The sequence below is a fragment of the Musca vetustissima genome, unplaced genomic scaffold (genome assembly GCF_032173495.1).
Source record: "Musca vetustissima isolate MV318-11 ecotype Yass unplaced genomic scaffold, APGP_CSIRO_Mvet_v1 utg328268, whole genome shotgun sequence".
NCBI classification, from domain to species: domain Eukaryota; kingdom Metazoa; phylum Arthropoda; class Insecta; order Diptera; family Muscidae; genus Musca; species Musca vetustissima.
Window position 1 is genome coordinate 1 of NW_026880968.1, and position 27088 is coordinate 27088.

The window sequence follows — 27088 nt, forward strand, 5'->3', positions numbered from 1 at the left end:
AATTTGGTACAATTAGAATTGGGGGTGAACCGATAGAGTTGGAATCCTGAAACTTGGATTTAGGATCACTGTGAGGGTGTAGGATTGGGGTCTGTAGGAAGTTTTGGAAATTCGTACTACAGTGTACTAAATTTGGTACAAATTGAATTGGGGATAAACCGATGGAGTTGGAATCCTGAAACTTGGATTTAGGATCTCTGTGAGGGTGTAGGAATGGGGTATGTAGGAAGTTTTGGAAATTGGTACTACTATGTACTTAATTTGGTACAATTTGAATTGAGGGTGAACCGATAGAGTTGGAATCCTAAAACTTGGATTTAGGATCATTGTGGGGGTGTAGGATTGGGGTATGTAGGATGTTTTGGAAATTGGTACTACTGTGTACTAAATGTGGTACAATTTTAATTGTGGGCGAACAGATAGAGTTGGAATCCTGAAACTTGGTGTTAGGATCACTGTGGTGGTGTAAGATTGGGGTAAGTAGGAGGTTTTGCAAATTCGTACTACTGTGTACTAAATTTGGTACAATTTGAATTGTGAGTGAACCGATAGAGTTGTAATCCTGAAACTTGGATTTAGGGTCACTGTGGGGTTGTAGGTTGGAGGTTTTGGAAATTCATACTACTGTGTGCTAAATTTGGTACAATTTGGATTGTGAGTGAACCGATAGCGTTGGAATTCTGAAACTTGGAATTAGGATCTCTGTGAAGTGTAGGTTTGGGTTAAGTAGGAAGTTTTGGCAATTCATACTACAGTGTACAGTCATTATGGGGGTGTAGGATCGGGGTATGCAGGAAGTTTTGTTGGAAGTAGAAGGGTACGAAAAGTACTAAAATGTACCAAATATGGTACCCTTTTTATTAGCGAACGGGAAGAGCTAGAATTCTGAAATTTGGAATGTTGGTCACTGATTGAAAGTTAGAATGATGTGCAAAGGGTTTTTGGAAATTCGACCTATAAGTGTACTAAAGGTATTAAACTTTACTGAATTTACTTCCTGTTGTATATATATTGAACATATATAGCATGAATCTTGACATATGAAATGGAATACTGGTTGGGAAGTAGTGTTGATGTACGGAAATAAGTACATTCGTACTTATGTGTATAAAAGTGTAAAATGGTACTAAATTTCGTACTATTTACATTCAGTTGAGTGTGTAGAGATGGAATCTTGATAATCGGAATTAGCTTTAAAAAATCGTACTTATTTGTACGAAAAGTACTAAATGGTACTAAATTTGGTGGAAGTTGGATTTAGGTGAACAGACAGAGCTGAAGTCTTCAAATTGGGAATTAAAATGACTGTTGGAATGTAGGACTGAGGTAGATTATGAAATTCGTACTTATTGGTACGAAAGGTACTATATGGTACTAAATTTAGTACAATTTGGATTTTGCTTGAAAGGATAGAACTGAAAACCTGAAATTTGGAATTAAGATTTCTGTTGAAGATTGAGCTATAGAGACATCTTTGGAAACTCGTATTTATGTGTACGAAAAGTAATAAACGGCACTAGGTGGATTTGGGTGAACGGAGAGAGCTGGAAACCCATAATTTGGACTAATGGTTGATGTTTGAATATAGAATTAGATATGTACTAAATAGTACTATATTTCGTACAACTTGATTATGTGTGAACGGATAGAGCTGGACTTCCGAATTTTTTAATTAAAATTACTGTTGGAGTGTAAGATTGACATAGTTTAGGAAATTGTTAATTATAGAAACAAAAAGTACTAAATGGGTCCGGAAATCTAACAAATGTGTGAACGGATAGGGCTGTATTCTAAAATTTTGAATTAATATTACAGTTTGAGTGCAGAATTGAGATATGTCGGTAATTTTTTAAAATTCGTCATTATGTGTACTAAATGGTAAAAAAATGGTACAATTTTGATTCGAGTTAACGGATAGAGATAGTAAACGTAAATTTGTAATTAAAATTGCAAGATAAAGGAAGTATTGGAATTTCGTACTTATGGATACGAGAAGACCTAATTGGTACTAAATATGGTACAATTCGTTTTGTGTGAGCGGGAATCCTAATATTTGGACTTAAAAATAATTTGGAACAATTTGGACTTTGGTGGAAGTAAGATTAGGATATATGGATTGATGTAGTTTTAGAAATTCTTACCTATGAGTATGAGTAAATGGTACTAAATTTGAAACAATTTGGATTTGGTTGAATCTTGAGATTTGGAACTTAGATTACTGTTGAAGTGTAGTATTGAGCTATGGAGACAACTTTGGAAACTCGAATTTATGTGCACCAATAGTATAGAATAGAAAATTCACTAAACTTGGATAACGGAGAGAACTGGAAACCTAAAATTTAGAATGTTGGTCATTGACAGAGAGTTAGAAAGAAGGACCAAAGGGTTTTTGGTACCAAATTTAGTGGAGGTGACGGTGTTCGAAAAGTTCTAAATGGAATTACATGTGGAACCTGTACGTTTTTGCTAATGTGTGGATTTCGGAAAATAGTGCTTATGTGTATGAAGAGTAATTAATGGTAATAAACTTGATATTAAATGTAGGAAGAGAGGTGGAATTCAGAACTATAGTACAACTAATTATACGGTATTCACCATTTCCATATGAAATATTTTTTTATTCCCTTTCCGCATACGAAGTAGCGGGTACTTTGCTAGTTATATGTATATACGTATAATCATAGCATAGCATGGTAAATATATATTATAAAAATGTATAACATTACTTAAAATACCTTCTAAGAGTTTGCATAATAAATGCTTTACAAAGAAATCCAAATCCAATCCAAGAAATAAAATATAAATAACATTATAACTAATTATAGAAATATATTTCTGTGTCAATCTAAATTTTCTTACAAGTATAAAATTCAATGATTTTCAATTTTTTTTTGTAGTTCTAAAAATATATATTAGTATTAACAATATTGGGGACGAGCTGACGGGCTTCAAAGTAATTAGCAATCCATACATAATTATTAACATTCTAAATTTATAGTTTTTAATTTTCTTTTGGACTGGGATCATTTTATGGTGGTAGTGTTCATTTTTTCCTGTTCATATCCATCAGTTTCTTTTTTTTTTTTTGTTTTGGGATGAATTGTGCTTTTAAGCCTCAAAAAAAAAATGTCTTATGAATTTTTAGCATTCGTTTGTTACAAACAAAAACAAAAAAATACCTTCGTCGCTGTGTTGACGGCCGTGCTAATACAATGGGCGTAGGAGGTGGTGCTGGTGCTGCTAATGCAGTGGCTGTTGCTGGTGCCGCTCCCGTTGGCACAGGTGTTAATGGCGCCGCCCCCACCGCCACAGGGCCACCAATAAATGGCCACGTAGCCACAGGCAATCGATAACCTTTATGTGTATGTTTACGATTGTGTAGTTATAGAAAAATTAAGTATATTATCGTATATGTAGCATATGCAAAATAAAAAATTTAAATACTCCTAAATGTATGCTATAAAATACATATTTTAGTTTACAGTAAAAAATACTCGAATCTATATTTCATATTCACTCATTCTTTGAAATAAAACTACATTGTAATGTAAACGTTTTTTAAATAATTTTTCTCAAAACATTTCATTAAACTAAAAAAAGGACCAAAAAATAATAATCGACCAAAAGGAGCAGTTTACAGGGTGATCAAATTTCACTAAGTTATTTGTTGAACATCTACAAAAGGCTACTAATTTTCTGGCTTAGTCAACTCTAAGTATTGCCTGGTCTCGTCAGGTATTTCCGTTTGAACGAATGTCATATTTGTAGCATAACCCTGCACAGTGTGATTTGGCGTACTGTCATGTGTTGTGTTTTTATAGTGACTTGAAGAGAAATCAATTTGTCAAAAAAAGTAATAAACCCGACGAGAATTATCTCGAAAAGAGGGCATCGATGAATTGAAATTATTGTATTAATTATTGAATATTATAGAAATGTCATAAACAGGTTTAAAGAATTCACTGATAATACAACATCATGTCATGTGACATATTGTGACAGAGAGGAATCCAGCATAGAAATTCGATGTTGCTTAAACATATGATCGTAAAAATGTTGTTTGGCAATTGTTCTAAAAAAGCTCGTGCCGAGAGGTACATCGATTTTTTGAGGACATGCTGAAACCAGCAGAAGTTATTCAAAACAGGTCATGAGACGACTCTTCCATTGGAGTAACGTTAGGCAATCCATTCTGGCCACAATTTGTCCGCAACGATTTCGTTTTAATCTCGCGGTTTAAGAAAAAAATGCATGTGGTCAGCAATTTCCGTCGCCAGAAGATGCTGTAGAAGCGGTAAAAAATTTTTGAATGGTATATATCCGAATTTTGTTGTTTCATTTGGAAGTGTCTAAATCGGAGTGAAAAAATTGCTTCGAAAATTGGTTCGGACGCATGGAAAACCGTGTATTTTCATGTTGCGAAATACTTTCAAAAAAACAAAAGAAATATTAAGGTCTGTCATCTTTAGGCTACTCTTTTTTAAGAGTGAACACTCTGTGGAGTGGTACTAGGAGAAATTGTCCCAAAAGACGCCATTTTCTGGATTGTAATATAGATTTGGTGATTATGGAATTCTCGAATTACATTTGATATATTTTGAATAACATGTGAAAAAGTTTGGAAAAAAGGACCGGGTTTCGAAATTTTTTTGAGTATTTTTTTCATCGAAAATTTATTCTTTTGAGATGTTATTCAAAAAATTTCAATTGCAATTCGAAAAATTCTTTTGTAATTCAAAAACTTAATTTGCAATTCATAACATTTCATTTGTAATTCGAGAATGTAATTTGTAATTTACAACATTTCATTTGTAATTTTAAAATATTCATATGAAATTAAAAAAAAAATCCATTTGAAATTTATAGAATTTCATTTATGATTCGTATTTTTCCATTTGAAATCCGTAGATTTTCGTTTGTAATTCAAAGAAATCCATTTGAAATTTAAATAAATTCATAAAATTTCACTTGTAATTCATAAAAGTTCATTTGTATTTCGTAAATATGCATTTCAAAATCATACATATTCTTTGTGGGTTACCAAAAATATGTTTCGAATTTGAAATGTTAAAAATTTCAAATGTATTTATTTGAATTTCAAATGGAATTTTATTCTTCCCAAATGGAATTGTTTGAATTTCAAATGCAACCCTTTGAATTTCAAATGAAAGAATTTGAATTTCAAATGGAGTTCTATGAATCTCGTAAGATATTCTATGAATTACAAATTAAAAAATTCGAATTACAACAGATATGTTATGAATTGTAAATTAAATGATCGAATTGCAAATTATATGCTCTCGAATTACATTTCATATATTTTGAAAAACATGTTTTTAGAAATTAATTCGTATCCGATATGACCTCGATTTTGCCTCACAGTATTTTTTATGTCGAAGTTGGGCTCAGTCGAAGCGAATGCCGATTTTATTTATTCGTTTTTTATGTACTCGGCGTATCACCAGTATTCACATATAGTATAGTTATGTATATGTTTGTATAGCTAAATAAATATATATTAAATTGTAAATAATATAATTTAGTTTTTTATACAAAAATACTTTCACCTAAACAAATAAAAATATATAATATGAAATTATAATATAACATACGTTATATTTTATTTAAAAATATAAAATAAAATATAAAATATTTATTCTAGTTGTAGATACTGCTTTGTATGTATATATATAACTTAAACTAATTGTTGTTGCATTTGTGTTTTTGTAATATATGAAATTATTCAGCGTAAATATTTCATAAACAAAATGTAATATTTTATTATATTTCTAATACATGTATATATTTAAATAATAGGATTTAGAGTTGTTTTTTAATATTTAAAACTTTGTTTTCATTTTGTTTCAAACTTTCAAAGGATTCAAAATAAAATATGTATAGATAATTGTAATTGAATATTCAACATACACAAACCAATAAAGTTCACAAAAGAGAAAGCCATATAAAAACGAATTCCAACAAAATATTGAAAAAGAAGAAGAAGAAAAAATACAATGTAGCTAAACTCTAAACTTACCTTCGGGCCATTGGACACAAACTGTTGGGTTTTTTGTTTTTGTTGGTGTCAGGAATTTTGTTCGTTGTCAATCAATGGAATTTCGTTCAATTCGCAGGTAATACCAGTGATGGTTGGTTGGTAGTGGTGGTGGTGGTCGTTGGTGGTTGATATGTGGTGGTAGGAAATAAAATGACATTGATGGTGATCGTTCGCAAAAATATGTATGTAAATCCAGATTGGTTGTAAGTTTTGTGATATAGATATTTTTTGTTCATATCATTTGTCAAAGCCAACATCAGACCATAGCCGAACGATTTTGTTTTTTTGAAATTTTATTGTTTTTTTATTGTTTGGTGGAATATATGTTTGTGATTGGCATTACAGGCACACAGCAGGCGTCAAAAAGCGTTTAACAATATCATCGTCATCAACAATAAAACATTTTGATATGGAATTGACAAAAAAAAAAGAGATTCGTAAAAGAAGAGAGAAAAAGAAAACGAAACTATTTTAGTTAATTGTTCTAAATATGTATTTATTTTTGTATGAATAAAATATGATGTTTTTTTTACATGGCAATTATTGTTATTTTTCATATGCAAACACAATCATGCGAGTTTAGGCATCATGCGTTGGGGCTTGGAAGAGTGATAACATCAATAGTTTTTTTTTTAATTTTATTTTTCTCAAATATATCTTCTTGTATATACAGTTAGAAATTCAAAATTGCAAACATTATATAAAAATACACATGTCATGCCAATACAATTATATAAAAATACACAGATGCAAAAATATTATTTCAAGAATATTCCTATAACTTTGGATTTAAAAATAAAATTTGAATTTTTTTATTTTAATCATGTAAGATATGTTGTTTTTCATACAATAGAACTTAATTATTTTCGACATATACAATCACATTTATATACATCCTTTATGTGTTTGTTTTTTATAACCAGATATGGGATAGGTAAAAGATGATCCGTAGTAGTTCCGGAACGAACTAGTTCATTGGAACTATTCTCATAAAGGAACGTTAGGAACTAGGCCCAGTTTGCCGACAATCAACAAATCAACACAGAACTATGTGAGCAAAAAAAAAAATGTTTTAAATAACATCTTAAAAAGGTGTAGATTGTCTAAACCTATCATATTGTCTTTTTAGTTCTAATGTATTCCTTTTCGGTACAAAAATCAGCATTTCAGCCAGGGTTCTCAAATACAATAAATCGATTTTCGTATGTTTTCTATACCTTTTTTTACTTTTATCCGATCCTTGCTTGGAGAACCTTATGCTAATAAAATTTATTTGCGAGAGGCAGGTGCGGATAGCTAACTTTGTTAACCGGATTTTCAGATTTAAAAGCTAAAAAACTTTATTCCCAAAACAAATGTCGAATGGAAGATAACATTGGATTTATATATCAATTACTTATAATATTTAATTTTCATTCCTAAAAATTACATATTTTGATAACAAATTGTTCAGTTTATCTGTGCAATAATAATATTTCCTTAATTAAATCGTTTCTCTCAACCTTATAATGTTATAATAACTAATTTAATTTTAATTGTAAAGTCATTAACAAATATTTAAAAAAGGATTTTGTCATTGGCCATAAATAAATACATTTATTGGCAGGTATTGTCTTAATAATTATTTAACAGATATAAACGGATATGCCTTGTAGCAGCATTTCAGAATTGGGCAACACACACGCACACACAAATATGCATATCCATATCTGTTTATGGCAAGGATTACACAATACGTATATTTATTTATTTGAACATATCTATTAAGCTTGCCAATGAAATTGGAAATTGTCATGTCAATTCATTTAAAAACCTAAGAGCATTTTTGAGTATTTGTAGAAGAAGGGTGGGAGTGAATGGCGATAAAGGAATTACAAAAATTTAATAATTATATATATATATATATATATAATGATATATAATTTCAGCTCCATAGGAAAGCAAAAATCACTAATACATTTTTGTCACTCAGATATGTTTTAAAACTTCAGAAAAAAATAGAAATTAAAAATATATTTGACATAAAGTAATTTTTAAAATTGTTTGAGTATATAAAAAAATCTGAATTCTTAAAAAAATATTTTTGGAAAGTATATGGTATTCCATTTTTTAATATTAATATAAAAATATTTGATACCAAGTAATTTTTAAAATTGTTAGCCTATAAAAAAAATCAGAATTCTTTAAATAAAATATATTTTTGAAAACTATATGGTATTCAAAACGTTTGTTAAATTATACGATTTTAAAAATGCAATTTGTAGAGCTTAAAACAATGTATAAAAAATATTTTCATAATTTAAAAAAAGTTAAAATAAAGACAAATCATAATACACCTAAGTCTGTTTTTACACGGTCTTTTTGTACACGGTTTTGATATAACACGGTTTGAAAATTGAAAGTTTTTTTTTTAAAAATTGAGTACATATTTTTAATTTTTTTTACACGATTTTATTCCATTTAGCACGATTTGAAATTTTATGTACTTAAATTTTTTTTTTGTCAAATTTAATTTTTGCGATGTAACTTCATATCACAAAAAAGTATTTATGAAAGAAAAAAGTCTGAAACCATCGATAGTTTGCGAACACTAGCTTAAATATTTATGTGAATTCCCCTTTAGCGCGTACAAACAATTTTTACTGGTCAAATCAAATGTGAATAGCACTAATTTAGGGGAATTCCCTTTTTTCCACGGTTTTTTTTACACGGCTTCTTCTGGAACCAATCTACCGTGTAAAAACAGACTTAGGTGTATTGTGTTTAAAAAATCTTCCGAAAATCGTGGAAATTGCTTATAACGGTAAAGTATATTTTTTTTAATTTTTTTTTATTTAGAAAATAATTTTTCTCTTCAAAAATAGTAAAACCTAATTTTTAAAAATGAAAAAAATATATATTTTTTTTATGTTTGAATTATTTTAATGATTTTTATCACATTCAAAATTAAAAAAATTGTATATTTGGAAAAATTTCCAACTGGTATGTCATTAAAAAAAGCATAAAAATTTGTGATTTATTCAAAAGGTTTTAACAACATATCGCTTATAAAGACGGTATCCGAAATATCTAAAATAAGTTCTGCCCTTTATTTGATTTCGACTATCACAAATTTCTTCGGTTGGAGCAGATTAGTTTCGAGGTAAATGGTGCACATATATATATATATATATATTGATTTTATTGTTAGAAAGTAACATGAACAAATTGAATTATTTTTTCCCCAATTTTGCAAGGAAATGCATGCAATCAATAAAATGCAGAATTTGTAAAATATGTATATTGAGAAATGTAACAAAGGGATATACAGCTTTGAAAAAAAAAGGGACGTTAAAAAGGCAAAGGAAGTCAGAGCATGGCAGGAGGCAGCACATGGTAGAGCTTTTACAATATAACAATAACTACAAAAATCGCCTTTAGGTATAGTCAAACATTTCTTAATTGGCATTCATGTTCATTTGCAGCAATCAATACCATTTGCATTTACAATTGAAAACAAAACAGAAATAATGCAACAAACACACAGGCATAGAGTATTCACATACGAGAACAGCATAATATATAACAAAAATAAAAAATAGATAATTTTGACTTTAAGTTTGAAAGGATATTTTTAATTTTTGCTCACCTAGAGCTGGAGCCGGTATGGCACCATCTTTTGTCAGCACAACTATTGTAATTGGTTTTCATACATTATTTTAGGAATTTTGTGGTTGTTGTTGTGGTTTTTTGTTGTTCGAAGAATAGGAGAAGGATATAAAAAGAAAACAAAAATAAAGATGATATATATAAGTATAAACTGCAAACAACATTATTACCAAGTGTCTCAGACAAATAGACAAATAAAAATAAAATTATTAAAAAAGAAAAATAAAAAAGTTTAATACAAAACAAGAATGTATAAACCACTTATTGCAATTAAACTTTCCAATAAAAATTAACAAACCATACTATATCGATTATTACAGCTGTCATTAAACACAACAATAAATAATATAAATAATAATAATTTTTGAAACCAAAATTTAAATGCTTAACAATGGTTTTAGCATGTATAGGAAATTACAAAAACATAAATTACAAAAACATAAAATATCAAAATAATCCAGGCAAAATTATCCCACATATGATGATGGTTGTATTTTTATTTTATTCATGTCCAATCATGTTGCATTTTGCATAAAAAAGCTTATGTGATTGATATATAAAATGTAATAAAAAATTTTATAAAAATTTAATACAAAAAATTAAAAAAAAAAAAAAAAAATGAATAAAAAACTATTATTCGTACGATGGCTGATTAATAAAATTTCGTGATGTCTGCATATTATTTCGATATTTCGAATTTCCCAATATGATCTTTTTTCATGATCATATGTTTTGAGTCCATATTTCTACATTTACATTTAAAAATGTAATTGTTGCAGGATTCGTTCATAGCTCAAAAATACAGCCGTGTTTGCTTCAGAATCTAGGAGTGGAAGTAGGCAAAATTTTCGGGAGTCGAATTCTGAGACGGCAAAAAAAAAACAAGTAAAAAAACCTCCAGGACACTGAGTTGGGCATTTAAAAAATATCAAAAATCGATCAAATTGGATTTTTAGTATGCTACTCTAAAATATCAAACAATATCCAATTCGGTTGAAAAAACGTGCCTAAAATTCCCAAAAATACAGAATTATATGGAACTTGCATCGTAGCTGGACTCAATATTGATAGTTTTTGTTTTTGTTTGGAGGGGAGTTTTTATATCCAATGACAATCTAAAATATTAAATTACACAGGGAGGAAACTCTACAAAATCTAAAAAGTGGACCAATATTGATAAATATCGGTGCGAAAATTTGGTACCCAATGAGAACCTTAATTTATACCAAAATAACAGTCAATTCAATTGAAACCAGTACACAAAATCCCAAAAAAAAAAAAAAAAAAAAAAAAAACGAATTATAGAGGATTTATGGAGGATCTACGCCGAAAATCAAGTCAATATTAATAATGAGAACCGGAAATAAAAAATTAAAAGCAATTCGGTTGAAATTTGTGTTTAAAATACCGGATTATAGAGGATGCCGGTATATGGAGCCTACACCGATAACCGAGCTTCTCAAAAAATGATCCAAGTTTCATATTTTTGAGGATTTGCTACCCAATGAGAATGCAAAATACCTAATTAAAGCCAATTGATCGGATACATTTACAATAAAATTTAGAGCTATAAAAAACATAGCCTTTTTAATACCAAATATCTTAGGACTAATAGCAATGGATGTTTGATTTTTTTTAAATTTAACACGAATATGTCATTTTATTCTGATGAAGAATATGCATACTTTGATATAATGAAAATGGATGTTATGGTAAGGTTGTATGGTAAGGTTGTATTATGGACAAAAGTTGGGGATTCTGAGCCGGATTCTATGACTCTGAGTAAACCAAGGGTTCTTCTGTGGTATATTATCATATTGTTGTTCTTAAGAATCCGATAATTCCGAATTACACCCACTTCGAGTAGAAAATGCGTCTAAGACCATCAAAATATCTAAAATAGGGTGGGTCAAAAATTAAAAACGATTTTTACCGACCAAGAACACAAAATCATCCATTCTGTTAAGAAAATGTCTGAAGGACCCTTAAAATGCGTCTGTTAGAAAGAAGCGGAAGCGGTTCCAAAAAAGGACATATATAGCAAAATATTTTGGAATATATTTTTTAGTCATCACAAAACGGAAATGCCAAACTACAGTCACTACTGTTGGAAAAATATGGCTATAAACTTCAAATTCCTAAAATGGTGCAGTCGGATGGGGCCGATCCCTTCGCAACTACCACTGAAGTCTAAATTTCTGTGGTTCTATATTCTGAGCATGGGCAATAATCCTCGATATTTGGACACCCTTTTTTCAAACTCTGGCATATTTTCCAAATGTTTTTTTCCGAGGTGAATATTTTCGCCATAAAATAAAAATGTGGTCATTTAAGGTTTTGGTTGATTTGACCCTCGGAATATTAACCAATCATCAACTAAACAGCCGTTCTAAGTATTTGGTCAGATCCCCCTTCACCGTGAAAATATGTGATGTTCTGCATATAATAATGGCATCTAGAGGGACTAGAAAATTTGATAAAAAATAAAAATTTCGGTTTATTGCACCCCCTAAATATCTTCTCAACATCACCGACAATTATAGGCCAGCCACTCTTCTTGGATGTGCTATCCACTTCTCGGGTCTATGTCCTTCAGGAGTAAATATATACGCTCCAGATTACAAATTTTCCGATTTTTCACACAAAAGTCTGGGTCCATTTGGCCCGCTAAATTTTGACCGATCTTCATGAAAATAGTCATGCTTATTCTCTAACCAAATTCACTTTCGGTTGTAAAATTTAGTAGGGTCATACTAGTGGCTTCTAGAGACCAGAAACAAAACAGACAAAAATAAAGTTTTTGGTCCATTTCTTTACCAAAATAAATAGGGGTCTTCATAAGCCAGAACCCGTCCGACATGCAAAATTTCATGACGATTGGCCCATAACTGTGGCCTGTATAGTGCATACAAATTATAATGAACAGACGGAAAGACGGACAGACTCCACACATGTCTAGATCGACTCAACTAGCCGAGATATGACGATCGGTATACTTAAAGGTGGGTCTAGGGCCAATATTTCTTGGGGCTGCACAAATCGATAATACCCTGACTACATAGTTGTGTTGCGTATAAAAATGTAAAGCTATCGCTCAGACATTTTGAGCTCTCTTTTCAACGATAGTTCTATACGAGAATTTACAAGGACTGATAAAAAATTACTATTATTGAATAAAGAGTACAGATGTAGAATTAAATTAAATCTATCTCTTAGAAATTTCGAGCTCTGTCTCGATTTCAACATACAGACAGATCGATGCACAAAAAATACAGAAAAAAATGCTTTGATATAAGAGTACTTACGTACTTACGAGGTCTGATCAATAAACGTTATTTTCAAATTTCTTGAGTTGCGTTTGTCGGATTTTATATATTCAAAAACATTTATCAAAGAAACTGTATTAGGTTTTGTGTAAAAAATGAAATAAACTGTTGCAGGGCATTTGGAATGTCAAGTGGGACATGGTTGGCTTATATATATATATATATATATATACATTCATATATATTCGGCTTATTTCCTTTTGATCATTACTTGAAGGCTCTTTTTTGATCAGACCTCGTATTATTTTATGAAATTTCCAGGGAATATTTTCGAAAGACAACTTTAATATATGCTCGCTCTCCACAAAATCCGAGTGTAAAAATTACTGACAAAATTCAAACTCTGTCATTGATAACGAGTATCTTTTTTTACATAAAGTATCAATATTTTATTTCTTCGTAATTTATAAAGAACTTTTTCTTCGTTTGCGACAAACTTCTTGCAGTAAAAAGTAATATTTTCTTATTGATTCTAATAAGAAAATATATTGGACTTCCTTTCAAGAGAGAAAAACATTCCATGTTTTTCACAATTTCACAAAAAACTAGTTTTAATCAACTTTGAGACTTTTTTCCTTTTTGGCTTGTTTTAGTTCTTACAAATAATATTGATTTTTTTGTTTTCTTTCTTAAGAAGGGTTTGTTCGTTGCATACTTTTAGGCGAACAGAAAACAAAACTTTCGAGTCGAAAGAAAATATTGTTTTTATTCATTTTCCGATTGTTGTTGTTGGTACTTACCGTTAGGGACTGTGGTAACTTTTTTAGTTTGAACTCGAGCTGTTGCATTATTGACCTGAACGATATGTACCAGAGGGGGGAACAGAAAGAACGTTACAATTGTTAAATATATTGAATTGATAAAAAAGTTGAGCAGTATATCATTAAAAGTTTAAATTGTGAAGAAGAAACATAAGAATCTACTTAAAATAATTATGAAAATTTCATTTGCTTATGTTGCTGCTGTTTGGTGGGGGAGTAGAGAAATATATATATATTTTTTCTTTTTTAATATTTTACGATGTGTTTCTTTATTAACGATTTTTAATTCGAAAATTGTTGCATTGTTTGTAATCAGGTCTATTAATAAGGTCATCGACAAAGCGAAAAGTCAATTCACAATAATGTATTTTGACAGCAAACTTGAGAACCCTGAATGACCTTATTAATAGGCCTTATTTTCCAATGTGTGGTGCATATATTTAGGCGCTGTAAAAAAAAACAAATATATCACGTTGTTTGTGTTACAAAACCAAAATTTAATTTACAATATTTAACGACCAAATTTTAATTAATGGCAATTTTTAATATGCAATTTTTAATAAGTAGTCAAATTGTCAACAATATTTTATTTTAAAAATAAAATGTAAATATTTGGCATTTACCAAAACAATGCAAAAACTAATTATATTTATATTACAAAAATCCCTAGAGCATTTTAAAAATATTTTTAATGAAAAAAATACTTTATGTCACAATCTAAAATGCTTTGAATACGGAAGACGACACTTTTGAACAAAAAACAAAATTATGTAGTTATCATTGCTTCCAGAAATTCCAGTAACAAACAATCCTCTTGCATATTAAACAATAATTAAAACGAAAGAAGCTAAGCATATTTGGTTTTGGTTTGCAGTCCACATTTCACTAACTCCATTGCAGAGAATATTTCTATATCTTCTTATTTTTCTGCTACTTAAAACTACTTGTCTTTGGCATTGACTGTGAGAATACTGATAGAGTTCGCCTTAGAATTGTAACATGGATATTATACGAAGTGTATTATGGTTCGCATAAGCCTTAGATGTTCTTATGCCTTAGTAGTGGTTAAGATGATTTAGCTGGTAATGAAACATCACAGACACACACACATACAAGCACAACAACACACACATTGCCATTAACAACAATGCTACTGGTATTTTGTTCAACGTGCTATATGTCCTATACTTACTACAATATAAAATAGTTGCAGTAACATAAAATAGTAGTCCTATTTATATAAAAGTCAAATTTTCATAGGAAATATTCTATTGATTGCTATCTCTTATAAATGAAAAACAGAATAAAAATTATTTGTTTTTTTCATCATTCTATGAATTGTTTATTTTTTACATTAAAATATAGGCACAAATTCATATAATCATTGGCAAAACACTATCTTTGTGGAAATTTCATAAATTTTAAAACTTATTTCCTATTTTGTACCTTGCAATCATTTATCGCTCTCTTGCAACCACCAGCTATCACTGTTTGTCATGCTAACGATCAACGTCTCTTCTCTCATTTGGTGGTGGTCTATTTCTTTCGCTCTCTCTCTCTCTGGCAGGAAACCAGTTTTATGAATTCCGTGCATAAAATGCAGATATTGGAAAAATTACTTTTTTCTGAAAATTATTCACACAAGAAGTTTTTCTACTAATTAAAGGCCTTCTAGAGGTTTCCTCCGTATGATGACTGCTATGTCATCGATAATTTGTCACATATTGTTTGGTATGCTAGTGATCTATTTCTCCTTCAATTGATGATTGGTTATTTGATTCTTTCATCCGCTCTCTCTCTCTTTCTCTCTCTCTGACAGGAAATCAATTTTACGAATTTCGCTCATAAAATGCAAAGGATAATATATGAGTTATTTTTTCTGTTTATGCAAAAAGAAGTTTTTCAACTCATTGAAGGCCCTCCAGAAGTTTTTCTCTGTACGATGACTGTTATACATTTCAGGCCGTGTTGACAAAAACAAACTGTCATCGATAATTTGTTTTTCATATATCGTTTGGTTATTTCTTTCGCTCTCTCTCACACACTCTCTCTGTCAGAAAACCAGTTATATGAATTGCGTTCATAAAATGTAGAAATCGAAAAGTTGACAACCCTTTCTGAACACTACTCATATAAAATAGATTTTTTTCCTTCCTTTCCTTTTTCTTCCGTACTTCTTCTATGATTTACTTTACTGCATGAACCCGAAACAAAGCAGCAATCGATCGTGTTCACTTTGGAAGACGAGCCGAAACCAACAATACGTGGCTGCCTGTTTCATCTGCAAAACTTGGTGAATATTGCGGTGGAGCAACACAGGAGGACAATTCTGTGTGCTACACAATAATTTGCTTGCTGGAATTCTTCGGAAAAATTGAAAAACGAACAAGAGAGGAAGAAACTGAGGATTTAATGGGTCGTACAGCCATGACGTATGTTTTTATTCCTACACATGAAGAGAGCAATTCGTAGTCAATATTTTTTCGCCAGAAGTTTTAAGGTGTCCTAAACGGAGTGGAAATAGTGATTCGACAATTGTTTCGGAAATATATTCCATTTTAAATTGACTGTAGCAATTATGAGATTATTTACTGCTCGATTCATATTTCAGCTTTCGTCTTCTAGAGGCTCGTATGTACATTCGATTTTCTGGAGTCCTTCCTTGTCTAGAATACTTTCTCGAGAACATTTATTTATATAGAAAACCTTTTAGAGGTATTCTTTGTATAAAATACTTACTGAAGTCTTCTATAAGTTATAAAATACCTCTACAAGTTCATTTTATTAGTCGACAAATCATTCATCATCCAATTCACCACGATTTGGTAATGTGCTATTTAATTATATCCAACTGTAATCATAATGTATTTCCTAGTTTTGCCATTTGCCATACAACCACATTGTTAATGGCCTCCATTAGGACGACTGGTAAAAACATCGTTACAAAGAAAGTTAATTACCCAACTAGCTAAGTGAAATTTAAGGCCATAATAAAAACTGAAAAACAAAAAAAGAAAGCGAAGAAGACATTATTGTATTTTAGATGTCCTCTAGAGTGCCGAGAGCCTTAGATCAACAATGTAATATATCTTCAACTGGACAGTTGCTGGTTTCTTTTTTTTTGGGGTCTTTAAGTAATTTGCCCTCAGCAAAATAATAGTCTATTGTTTTACGAAATGTGATAAGGCGTAGCTTTCTCTGAACATTGTGTGTTAAATTTTTGGAAAATATAATTTATTTCGAAGGGGTTTGAAGATGACCACACGGTTGTTCTAGAATTGTTTAAATAGTTAAATTAAAACACCTTTTTTATCCTATAAAAACGAAAAAGGCTAGGTAAGGTTTTATTTCCATATCATGGAACAACAGACTAATTTCGAAGCATACTCAACAAATTTTTATAGTGATGGGCCATTGAATATTATTAGGTATGTGAGTGAGTGTGCACAGGAAACAATGTCACTTGCAAATCTGGTTTATATGTGGTTTCATCCATTCATTCTAGTGTAAAATTGTAGCAAATCCTTCGGCCAAACACACATATGTTGTAATGTATTTGGGATAAAATTTTAGTTAATTATAAAGGATATATTGCACATTAAAAATGATTACGAATGACTTTGTCTACCTACACATTGTTTTGTTATAGCATCTATAAACCAATAACGTTCCTAGTCATATTATGTGTTAATGGCAATGCAATCCGAATTCTTTTACGGACATGTTGAGGTTATAACAATCTCTAACATAAAATCATAATCCATTAAGTCTACTGAAAGAATAACCTGTACCAATGAAACTGATATACACAGAAAAAAAAATATTCATATGATTTTTAGTATATGAATAAAGTTCAGATATTGTTGCATATGTACGGATTTTTGCATTTTATGAACGCAATTCATAAAACAAAGAACATGCTGAGTTCATAACAATCTCTAACATAAAATCATAATCCATTAAATGTACTGGAAGAATGGCCTAGCATTCTGCAGTATATGCATAGGGTTCAGAAATTGTTGTCAATGTTCGGATTTATGCTTTTTATGAACGTAATTCATAAAACAAATAACAAAGAGAGAATGAGAGAGCGCGAACGCTTCAGCAGCATGTTCTGCCGACAAAAATTGTTGGCCACTCATTGTTTCCTGATATCCGTGAATAAAAAAGAATCTTCGTGGGCCAAGGCTGTATGGCGGATTACCCATCAATCCACCTTTTGCCCGCTCAAAAAGACGTCAGTTTGAATCGATGTGAATGAGGTTGCATTCTTATTGGTCCTTAATAATTCACTTCTCTTGTTCGTTTTTCGAATTACTTCGTAGCAATAAGATGCGGTGTATCACTTTTAATTAACATCCTAGCGTAACTGGCGCCAGTTTATTGGAAGTGCTCCTTCCACGAAATATTTTCGTTGAAATTGGATCGAAGTGACTGTTTTTTTCGGACGATCATATTTTTTTCTAAAATTTCGTTGAACTAATCGACGTGAGCCTTTTTTGAGCAATATACAAATTGCGCTGGATCCAATGAGCTAACCTGGGTCCAACGAGCTACGGCTCCATCTGACAGTATGACATGACAGTCTTGCATTAACAGTTCACACCCAGTTCAGTTAGCTGATAGTTCCTTTTAGTTCAGCTCTTATGAGTGAACTAATTTTGTTTTCTAGTTTCATCGTTCATTTCAATACGGTATTTCTTTTAATAGTTCATCTCTCTCCCAATATTTCAGAAAAATTATGAACCTATAAGGGTGGATTTTTAAAGAAATGTTTCAAAAAAAAAAAAAAAAACTATGGACCTAAAGGCGTGTTTCAGCAAAGAAATGTTTCAGAAAAATTTACGGACCTAAAAGGCGTGGATTTTTTAAGAAAGATTTAAGAAAAATTTATGGACCTATAAGGCGTGGATTTTTAAAGAAATGTTTCAGAACATTTATGGATCTATAAAGCGTGGATTTTTAAAGAAATGTTTCAGAAAATTTATGGATCTATAAGGCGTGGATTTTTAAAGAAATGTTTCACAAAATTTATGGATCTATAAGGTGTGGATTTTTAAAGAAATGTTTCAGAAAATTTATGGATCTATAAGGCGTGGATTTTTAAAGAAATGTTTCAGAAAATTTATGGATCTATAAGGCGTGGATTTTTAAAGAAATGTTTCAGAAAATTTATGGATCTATAAGGCGTGGATTTTTAAAGAAATGTTTCAGAAAATTTATGGATCTATAAGGCGTATATTCTCGTTCGCTCTTTTAATGAACTAAATATAACGACTTTGTTAGACCAAGTTCAATCGTACTTTTCAGTGAATCGTTCATTGGAACTAGTTCGTTCGAGAACTATACAACTCTATATCAGTGATCTATGGCACTACAGACGTCTTGGACGACCTTTCTCTTGGATAGATTATTATTAAGAAGATCGTACGTCAAACCATACTGAGTTACGTTTTTGCTAAAAAAGTTCGAACTTTTCAATAGAAATACTCCTATGTATTTATATGGGAGTAAATTTCGTCAATCTACTTTTTCGGTGTATCGATTTGGAGTCTGTCACAGACAATATAAACACACCAAGAGTAATGTGAATGTTTAATTAAATCATACTTGCGTACACAAGTATGTAACTGCACCCATATACATGTACATCTATCTGTGTTGCACTAATCAAGGATGTTATGGTAACAATTGATTGTATATCCTGAACTTTTGCTAAATGTGTGTGCGTTGTATGTGCTATACCTAACTATCTAATGACAAGAGTGTGAAATATATGCAATTAAACATTGACATAAAACTAGCACACATGCACTTGCATTCAATAACATTTTCAGTTGTAGTGTCTTCCTAACATATACATTTGCTTGATTTAATAGAATGAATACAAACATTATATATTCATGGTATTTGATAATTTCAATGAATATAAAATACGTTCTATTTTCTTAGTATTCGAATATTTGGAAGGATAATTCATGATAAAATTATGAACGCATTGAATGTAATCTGGGATGTCTGGGGCGATATCAACTCGCCAAACCTGAAATGAGTTTTTGTTTTTTGTTCAGGGAATTTTGTATTTACTACTATAATCGGGCTATATTCTTGATGGCGTCTGTTTATTTTTATTGAAATTCATTCAACACTTTTTCTAAACATCAATGAGAACCCTTGTCGGATAATACCTACATTTTTTCGAAAGGAAGTCATCTTTTTACTGTCCAGCAATATCATTGTGGTAAATGAAAAATTACTAGAATTTGCATTGTCACCCACTTTAAAATGTTGGCAATTGGCACAATGCAATACGACTACGACGAAAAAGTTGAAACTGCTCTGCAATCGGTGTGCCATAGTTAGCTAAGTGAAGTACAAACATTGTAGTCAGAATTATTCTACGAAATTTTTCTAATATATAACTACATATAGAAGTTCTATTCATTCGTTAGATTATTAGTATAACAAACTAGAGTATATTGGACTATATTTGTGGTTTTGTGTTGGTGTGTGTCTGTACACATAATCTTAAGTGTAGACATTATTTCAACATTTGTGATGTGTTGGCTGATGTTTGGTAAATTTTCCTGATTTGCTAAATACCCAGAGCAGTGCTAGTGATGGACAAAGTAGAGCGGGAAAGGATGGACTTTTAGTATTCATCTTCCAAACTGATTTAAGATTGCAAGTATTTCTATAGGTTGCAAAGTTTAGATTAAAGTGGTTAGGCGAAGATTTCTTTATTTAATGCAATGTTCAGAGGAACCAAGACCAAAATGAGTCGTAAAAAGTTCTGCCAAATGCAAAAGATTAGGTCACTGCACAAAAAATTTAACAAGCATTCAAAAAGCAGAAAGAAGGAAAAAGGGGTCTATGGTCTTCATCTTCGAACCTGATTAAAGTTTGAAAAGATTTTCCCTGGTTGCAAAGTTCAGACCTTTCAAACGTTTATCAAGTTTGAAGATGAAGACCATATGTACCCAATTTCTCCTTCACTGCTTTGTCAATACTTGATAAAAAAAATGGAAAATTGAAATTAAAAAATGGAAATTAAAACCAGTGAGCGGAGCAGTATAGTCGGACGGGGCCGACCATATGATACCCTACACAACTTCCACGAAAATCTAATTTTCTATGGTTCGATATTCTGAGCTAGGGCAGAATATCGAACCCCCCCCTTGACCGACTAAACGTCTACAAATATTACTAATATTCAGTACAGCTCTTCTAATTACTTGTCCAGATCCCCTTCACCGTGAATTCTGTTGTGATGTTCGGCTTATAATTGTGGCCTATAAATCGACTCATAAAAAAAAAACAAAAAATTAAGTTTTCGGGTCACTTGATCCAAATATTATTATCTGATCATCGCCGAAAATTATAGGCGTTGTCCATGACCAAACATGGATCCTCATGGAACATTTCAAAGCGATCCGCGATATATTTCCGCCCTCTAGTGTGGTAATGCGTTACTAAATAATATATGAATACGTAAGGACCTGTAAATATTTAAGTGTAACTCCCACATCCGAGTACACACGACAATGCAATTGGTATCAATGTGAAGGTAAACCACTCCTCTTGGATATACTATCAACTTCTCGGGTCTATGTCCTTCAGGAGTAAATATATACGCCATAGAATACAAATTTTGTCATTTTCCACACAATAGTCTGGGTCGTCCATTTGACCCGCTAAATATTGACCAATCTTTATCAAAATAGACATGCTTATTCTTTGGCCCGATCCCCTTCTCCATGCAAAAATTCGGGGTGTTTGGGTCATAATTGCGGCCTTTGGAGCGACCAGAAAAACCGACAAAAATAAAGTTTTTGGTCCATTTCATCCCCTAAATATTAACCGATCTTTTCCAAAAACAATAGGGTTCTTCATTAGCCAGAACCCATCCTACATGCAAAATTTCGTGAAGATTGGTTCATAACTGTGGCCTGTATCGTGTTTACAAAATATAATGGACAGACGACGGACGGGCGGACACACATGTCTAGATCGACTCAGCTAGTCGAGATATGACGATCGGTATACTTAAAGGTGGTTCTAGGACCAATATTTGCGGCGTTACAACCTTTTAGGGCTGCACAAAGCTATAATACCCTGACAACATAGTTGTGTAGGGTATAAAAATAATAATGATAAAATCCAACCACCCTGTTATTTCCTTGAGAAGTTGAAGCGTAGGAAACAAACATTGGTCCTTCGAACCGGATAATTGTTGAGGACAGACAGACACACATGCCTAGATCGACAAAGCTAGACGAGATATGACGATTGGTATACTAGGGCCAATATTTCGCGACGTTAAAAATTCTTGGGGCCACACAAAGCTACAATACCCTGACAATATAATTATTGTGTATAAAAATCATCGCAAGAGAAATATTTTGTTTTTTTAGATTCAATAATTTGTTTTTTTGTATTTCAGGATATTACATTTGTATTGTTCATGATATCGGTAACACATTTTAGGATCATAAAATTGGGTATTGGATTTTACACTAAAAAAAATCGGATTTTTTTTGTCATCGATGCCAAGTCATGTTGACAGGAAAAATAACACAAACATCAATTTACATAAAAAAAACGGCAAACAGCCTTGTGTACAGTACTTTCAAACAAACCTGAATGAATGCAAATAGCTGGAGAAATATTACCATAAATAGTGTTGCATATGTTGAAGGCACTCTGTCTGGCATATGCAAATATAGTTGTTTTCCAACTATGGCAGAGTTTCGCGTGTGTATGTGTGTGTTTTTTTGTTAAACTTGTATTTTTTTAGCAAGAAAAAGTTTTTCTTTACTCTTTTTTTCGGAAAAAAGAGTAACATTTTTACAATTGGAACATAGTGTAAGGCAATTCAGGCTGTTGGTTTCTATTTTGTTTTTGTTTTTAATATTCATTTGTGTATTTTCATGTGTCAGGGCCACCGTCACTACTCCTTCACAAAGTAAAATAAACTATTCAAGTTTTCTGTTATTTTAATGTAAAGTGTGTGTGTGTGTATTAACACAATTCTGCCAACTTTTAAATATTTCACAATAACATTTCAAGTGGAAAATAATTGGGTGTGAAGAGAATACTATGTAAATGAAGTAATGTTTATGAAAGTGACAGAGAGGGTACTCCACACATCTACACCGGCACTACAATAATCTGCAACAACGAAAACTTGTCTAAAGATTCGGAAAATACTCGCCAAAAATTGTTTGCTGGGTGTTTAGCATAATCGTAGCATTTGTTTTCTTATGTTGTCACCAAAGTAAGATTAAGTCCGTTCCCTTGCTCTGAAAATCAGATTTCGATAATTGGCCTATTTTTATTACAACCTCTTGGCTTTTATCAATAAGATATGTACACGTTTAGTTGATTGGTGTATCCTTTAAGCGACGCAGGCACTATCAGTATTGAATGACACAAACATGTTCATGGATGTCAGATGAATTACATAGATGTACAGGCAATACTGTCGAACAAGCAAGATTTAGAACGAACAGTCACACACACAATATCAAAATATGAATTAAATGTGTGAATGTATTTCGTATTTAATTTTCAACGAATAATTATTGTTTTATATTTATGAAAAATCTGCATACATTTTAACTATTTTTCTTTGTCCAATAAGTATATAAATATTGGCATTACCAACTGTCACATGTTTTTGTCACGAGATCCAGATTAAATACAAATTTTCAATGTAAATCCCATTATTTATGCAACAGATGCGATGGCATTTGATAGGATTATATACATATCAATAATACAAATTATTATAATGATGATGGATAGAAAATTAATCTCAATTTGTCATATATGATTACAAAACTGTTTGCATGGACATGAAACTATGCGGTAAGGTAATTGGTAACACTACCTGACGACTGACTCATTTTTATTCTAAGCTATTATCTTCGAACAATCAAAATAAATATTTAAAATTTGGTTCAGCCCACCTCCGATAGAAATAAATTGGGATTCATAGATTATTACGTTTAATGTTGGAGCAAAATTATAATGACGAAATAATTCAATACTTGATGGAGTAACACTGGTGGTCAAAACTAAAGCAACCAAAATTGAAAGGTTAATAACTTTTTCAGAAATAAAGATGTCGTGTTGGTTTTTATACCCTTCACTACACTGTGGTACAGGGTATTATGTCTTTGTGTATATGTTTGTAACAGGCAGAAATAATCGAGATAGACCCATGGTTCCTTTTGAGAATATGCATAGAATCACTTTCTGAGTCGATTTATGCATGTCCGTCTGTCCGTCCGTCCATGTATTTTTGTTAACAAAGTACAGGTCGCATATATGATCCGATTTGGATGAAATTTGGCACAGGTCACTTATTTGGCCCAAGGACGAACCCTATTGAAATTGTGAAAAATCGGTTCAGATTTAGATATAGCTCCCATATATATTTTCGTCCGATTTAAGGTAAATAGTGTACCAAAGTCCCTATATATCTTTCGATTTGCAGGAAATTTGGCATAGCGTAATGAATTAGGTCTAGAATGATGTGTTTTTAGTTTCCTGAAAATCGGTTCAGATTTAGATATAGCCCCATATATATTTTCGTCCGATTTAATGTAAATGGTGTACCAAAGTCCCTATACATATTTCGATTTGCACAAAATTTGGCATAGTGTACTGAAATGAGTCTGAAGTGATGTGTGTAAAGTTTCCTGAAAATCGGTTCAGATTTATATATAGCTCCTATATATTTTTTTCTTCCGATTTTATGTAAATTGTGAACTAAAGACCCAAAGTTTGTCCGATTGCCACACAATTTTGGACAATAAAATGTAGTTATTATAAGTTAATAATTCATTATGAAATAAATAATAATTTTTGCTTGGACAAAACTAAAGCAACTTTACAGTAGAAACAGATGATCTCTAAAATTTTAGTTATTTTTATCCTAAACAACTATGTTATTGAAAGGGTATTATATCTTTGTGCAGCCCCAAGAGTTTGTAACGCCACGAAATTTTGCTTCTAGATCCAGCTTTTGGTATTCAGCTCGTCATATCTCGACTAGCAGTAATGAAGACCATTACTGTTTTTGTACACACGCCACAGGCCACAGCTATGGACCAATCTTCACGATTGGCCCGGTTCTGGCCCCTATTGTTTTTGTTAAAAATCGGTTCATATTTAAGGAATGAAGTTTTGATCGCTCCAGATGTTGCAATTATGGCCCGAAGAATGCCTATTTTGATAACGATCGGTCAATATTTAACGGGTCAAATGGACCCTGACTTTTGTATGAAAAATAACAAAATGTGTATTCTATTTCGGATACAGAAATTGCTATGGTATATCTAAAAAGAATGGTTGAGCTATATCGTTCTACAATTCCATACTATGTAGGGTATAAACTGACAATTTTGTGTACAGAATATCCTCCATACTATGGTGGAATACAGCAATATGGAGGCAACACCAAAACGCAGAACAAATTAGTTAACTATTTTAATATAAAAAGGGGGTTATATGGGTCTACCCCAAAAAAGGGGGCGAATATAATTTTTTGTACCAATACAAAATACCAAATGAAAGCGAATTCTTTTCAAAAAACGCGCTCAAAATCCTCTAAATACTGAACATTTTGAGGGTTGTGTTAATAGGTCTACTTTTTCCCGGTATGGGGGATACCGGGACCTATATTTATAACTTTTAATGGGGAGCTTTGGTATCCCATAAGAAACCAAAGTGCCAAATTACCGTGATTTCGATTGAAAAAGATCAAAAACCCCGAAATTCCGAAAATTGGGCGCACCATTATATGGAGGCTACGAAAAAAGTGGACTACCAAAAAGTGGAACCCAATGCACCAAATTTTATGGGGGCTACCAAAAATAGTGGTCCTATATTTATAAGTTTTAGTGGAGAAATTTGGACTCCATAAGAACCCATTGTACCAAATTACAGAGAATTTGTTTGAAAAATGCACTCAAAAGAACCCCAAAATATCGAAAATTTGGGGTACCGTTATATGGGAGCTACCAGAAATAATGGACCTATATTTATAAATTTTAGTGTAGAATATTGGTTACCCCCTACGAATCTATTGTACCAAATTTCAATGAATTTGTTTAAAAAGGCCACTCAAGAACCCCAAAATTGGGATTACCGTTATATGGTAGCCCCCCGCCGTTACCCATATAACGATGGGGGCTACCAGAAAAAATGGACCGATTGTTATGATTTTTAGTGGAGAGTATTGGTACCCAATAAGGACCCAATGTTCTAAATTTCAGTGAATTTGTTTAAAAAGCGCACTCAAGAACCCCAAAATGCCGAACATTGGGGGCACCGTTATATGGGAGCTACAAGAAAAAGTGGGCTTATATTTATACATTTTAGTGGAGAATATTGGTATCCAATAAGAACCTATTGTACCAAATTTCAGTGAATTTGTTTAAAGAGCGCACTCAAGAACCCTAATATACCGAAAATTGGGTGGCACCCAACCTTGACCTGCCTGCAGACAAAAGAGTGTTTACAACAGACCGCAGACATGATAATTTCGATGAGTTACAAACGGAAAAACAACATTAATATACCCTCCATACCAAAAAGCAGATTTCGAAGTATTTGGAGTATTGGAAAACTCGCTGGAATAAGTGCATTATATCAGAGAGGGATTGCCTTGATGAATAAATAAATACTTAAAAAAATGGATGGCGATAAGACCTTGTATTTTCGATGTAACAACGTATTTAGATATGTTTTCGTATTTATATATGTTTTCTATTTTTTTTAACCATTTCGATGCAAAATAAAATACATTTATCTATAAAATTCTCCATCATTCCCCCAACATGCAACAATTCATTATGAAATTTTCATAATTTAAGCAATTTAATTATAAAATAATATATATATATATATATACATATAATAATATCAATAATATAAATATAAACAAAACATGCACCCACCTCAATTTTTCGACCCTCAACCACGGTACCATGTAGACGTTCACGTGCTCTTTCCGCATCGGCACTATTTGCAAAGGTAACAAATCCGAATCCCTGTGTGTGATTCAAAACATTGGCAAGTTGTTGTTGTTGTTGGTGTCATGTGTGTGTGTGTGAGAGGAAGCGTGTATTATAAAAATTGTTGTTGTTGTATTTGATATTCATAATCGTTTATTTTACATATAGATGTGGGGCGTCACATTGCATCCAAATCCATTATCCAAAGCAGGCATTTGATTTTTATTTTGTTTGCATCGACATTATCATCATCAGCAAAGCATGCAAGAA

The 27088-nt window shown here is 31.6% G+C and overlaps 1 long non-coding RNA gene across 2 annotated transcripts; it reads right to left on the bottom strand.

The window, feature by feature from the left end:
* Positions 1–3177: 3177 nt before the first annotated feature.
* Positions 3178–26856, bottom strand: LOC133326984 (uncharacterized). 2 transcript variants are annotated; one of them, XR_009754213.1, is made up of 5 exons: positions 26762–26856; positions 13773–13827; positions 9687–9728; positions 6038–6058; positions 3178–3354 (listed from the first exon to the last, which is right to left on the bottom strand). It is a non-coding gene; the product is annotated as an uncharacterized LOC133326984 (long non-coding RNA). The 2 variants fall into 2 exon arrangements; XR_009754212.1 differs by lacking the exon at positions 9687–9728.
* Positions 26857–27088: the final 232 nt, after the last annotated feature.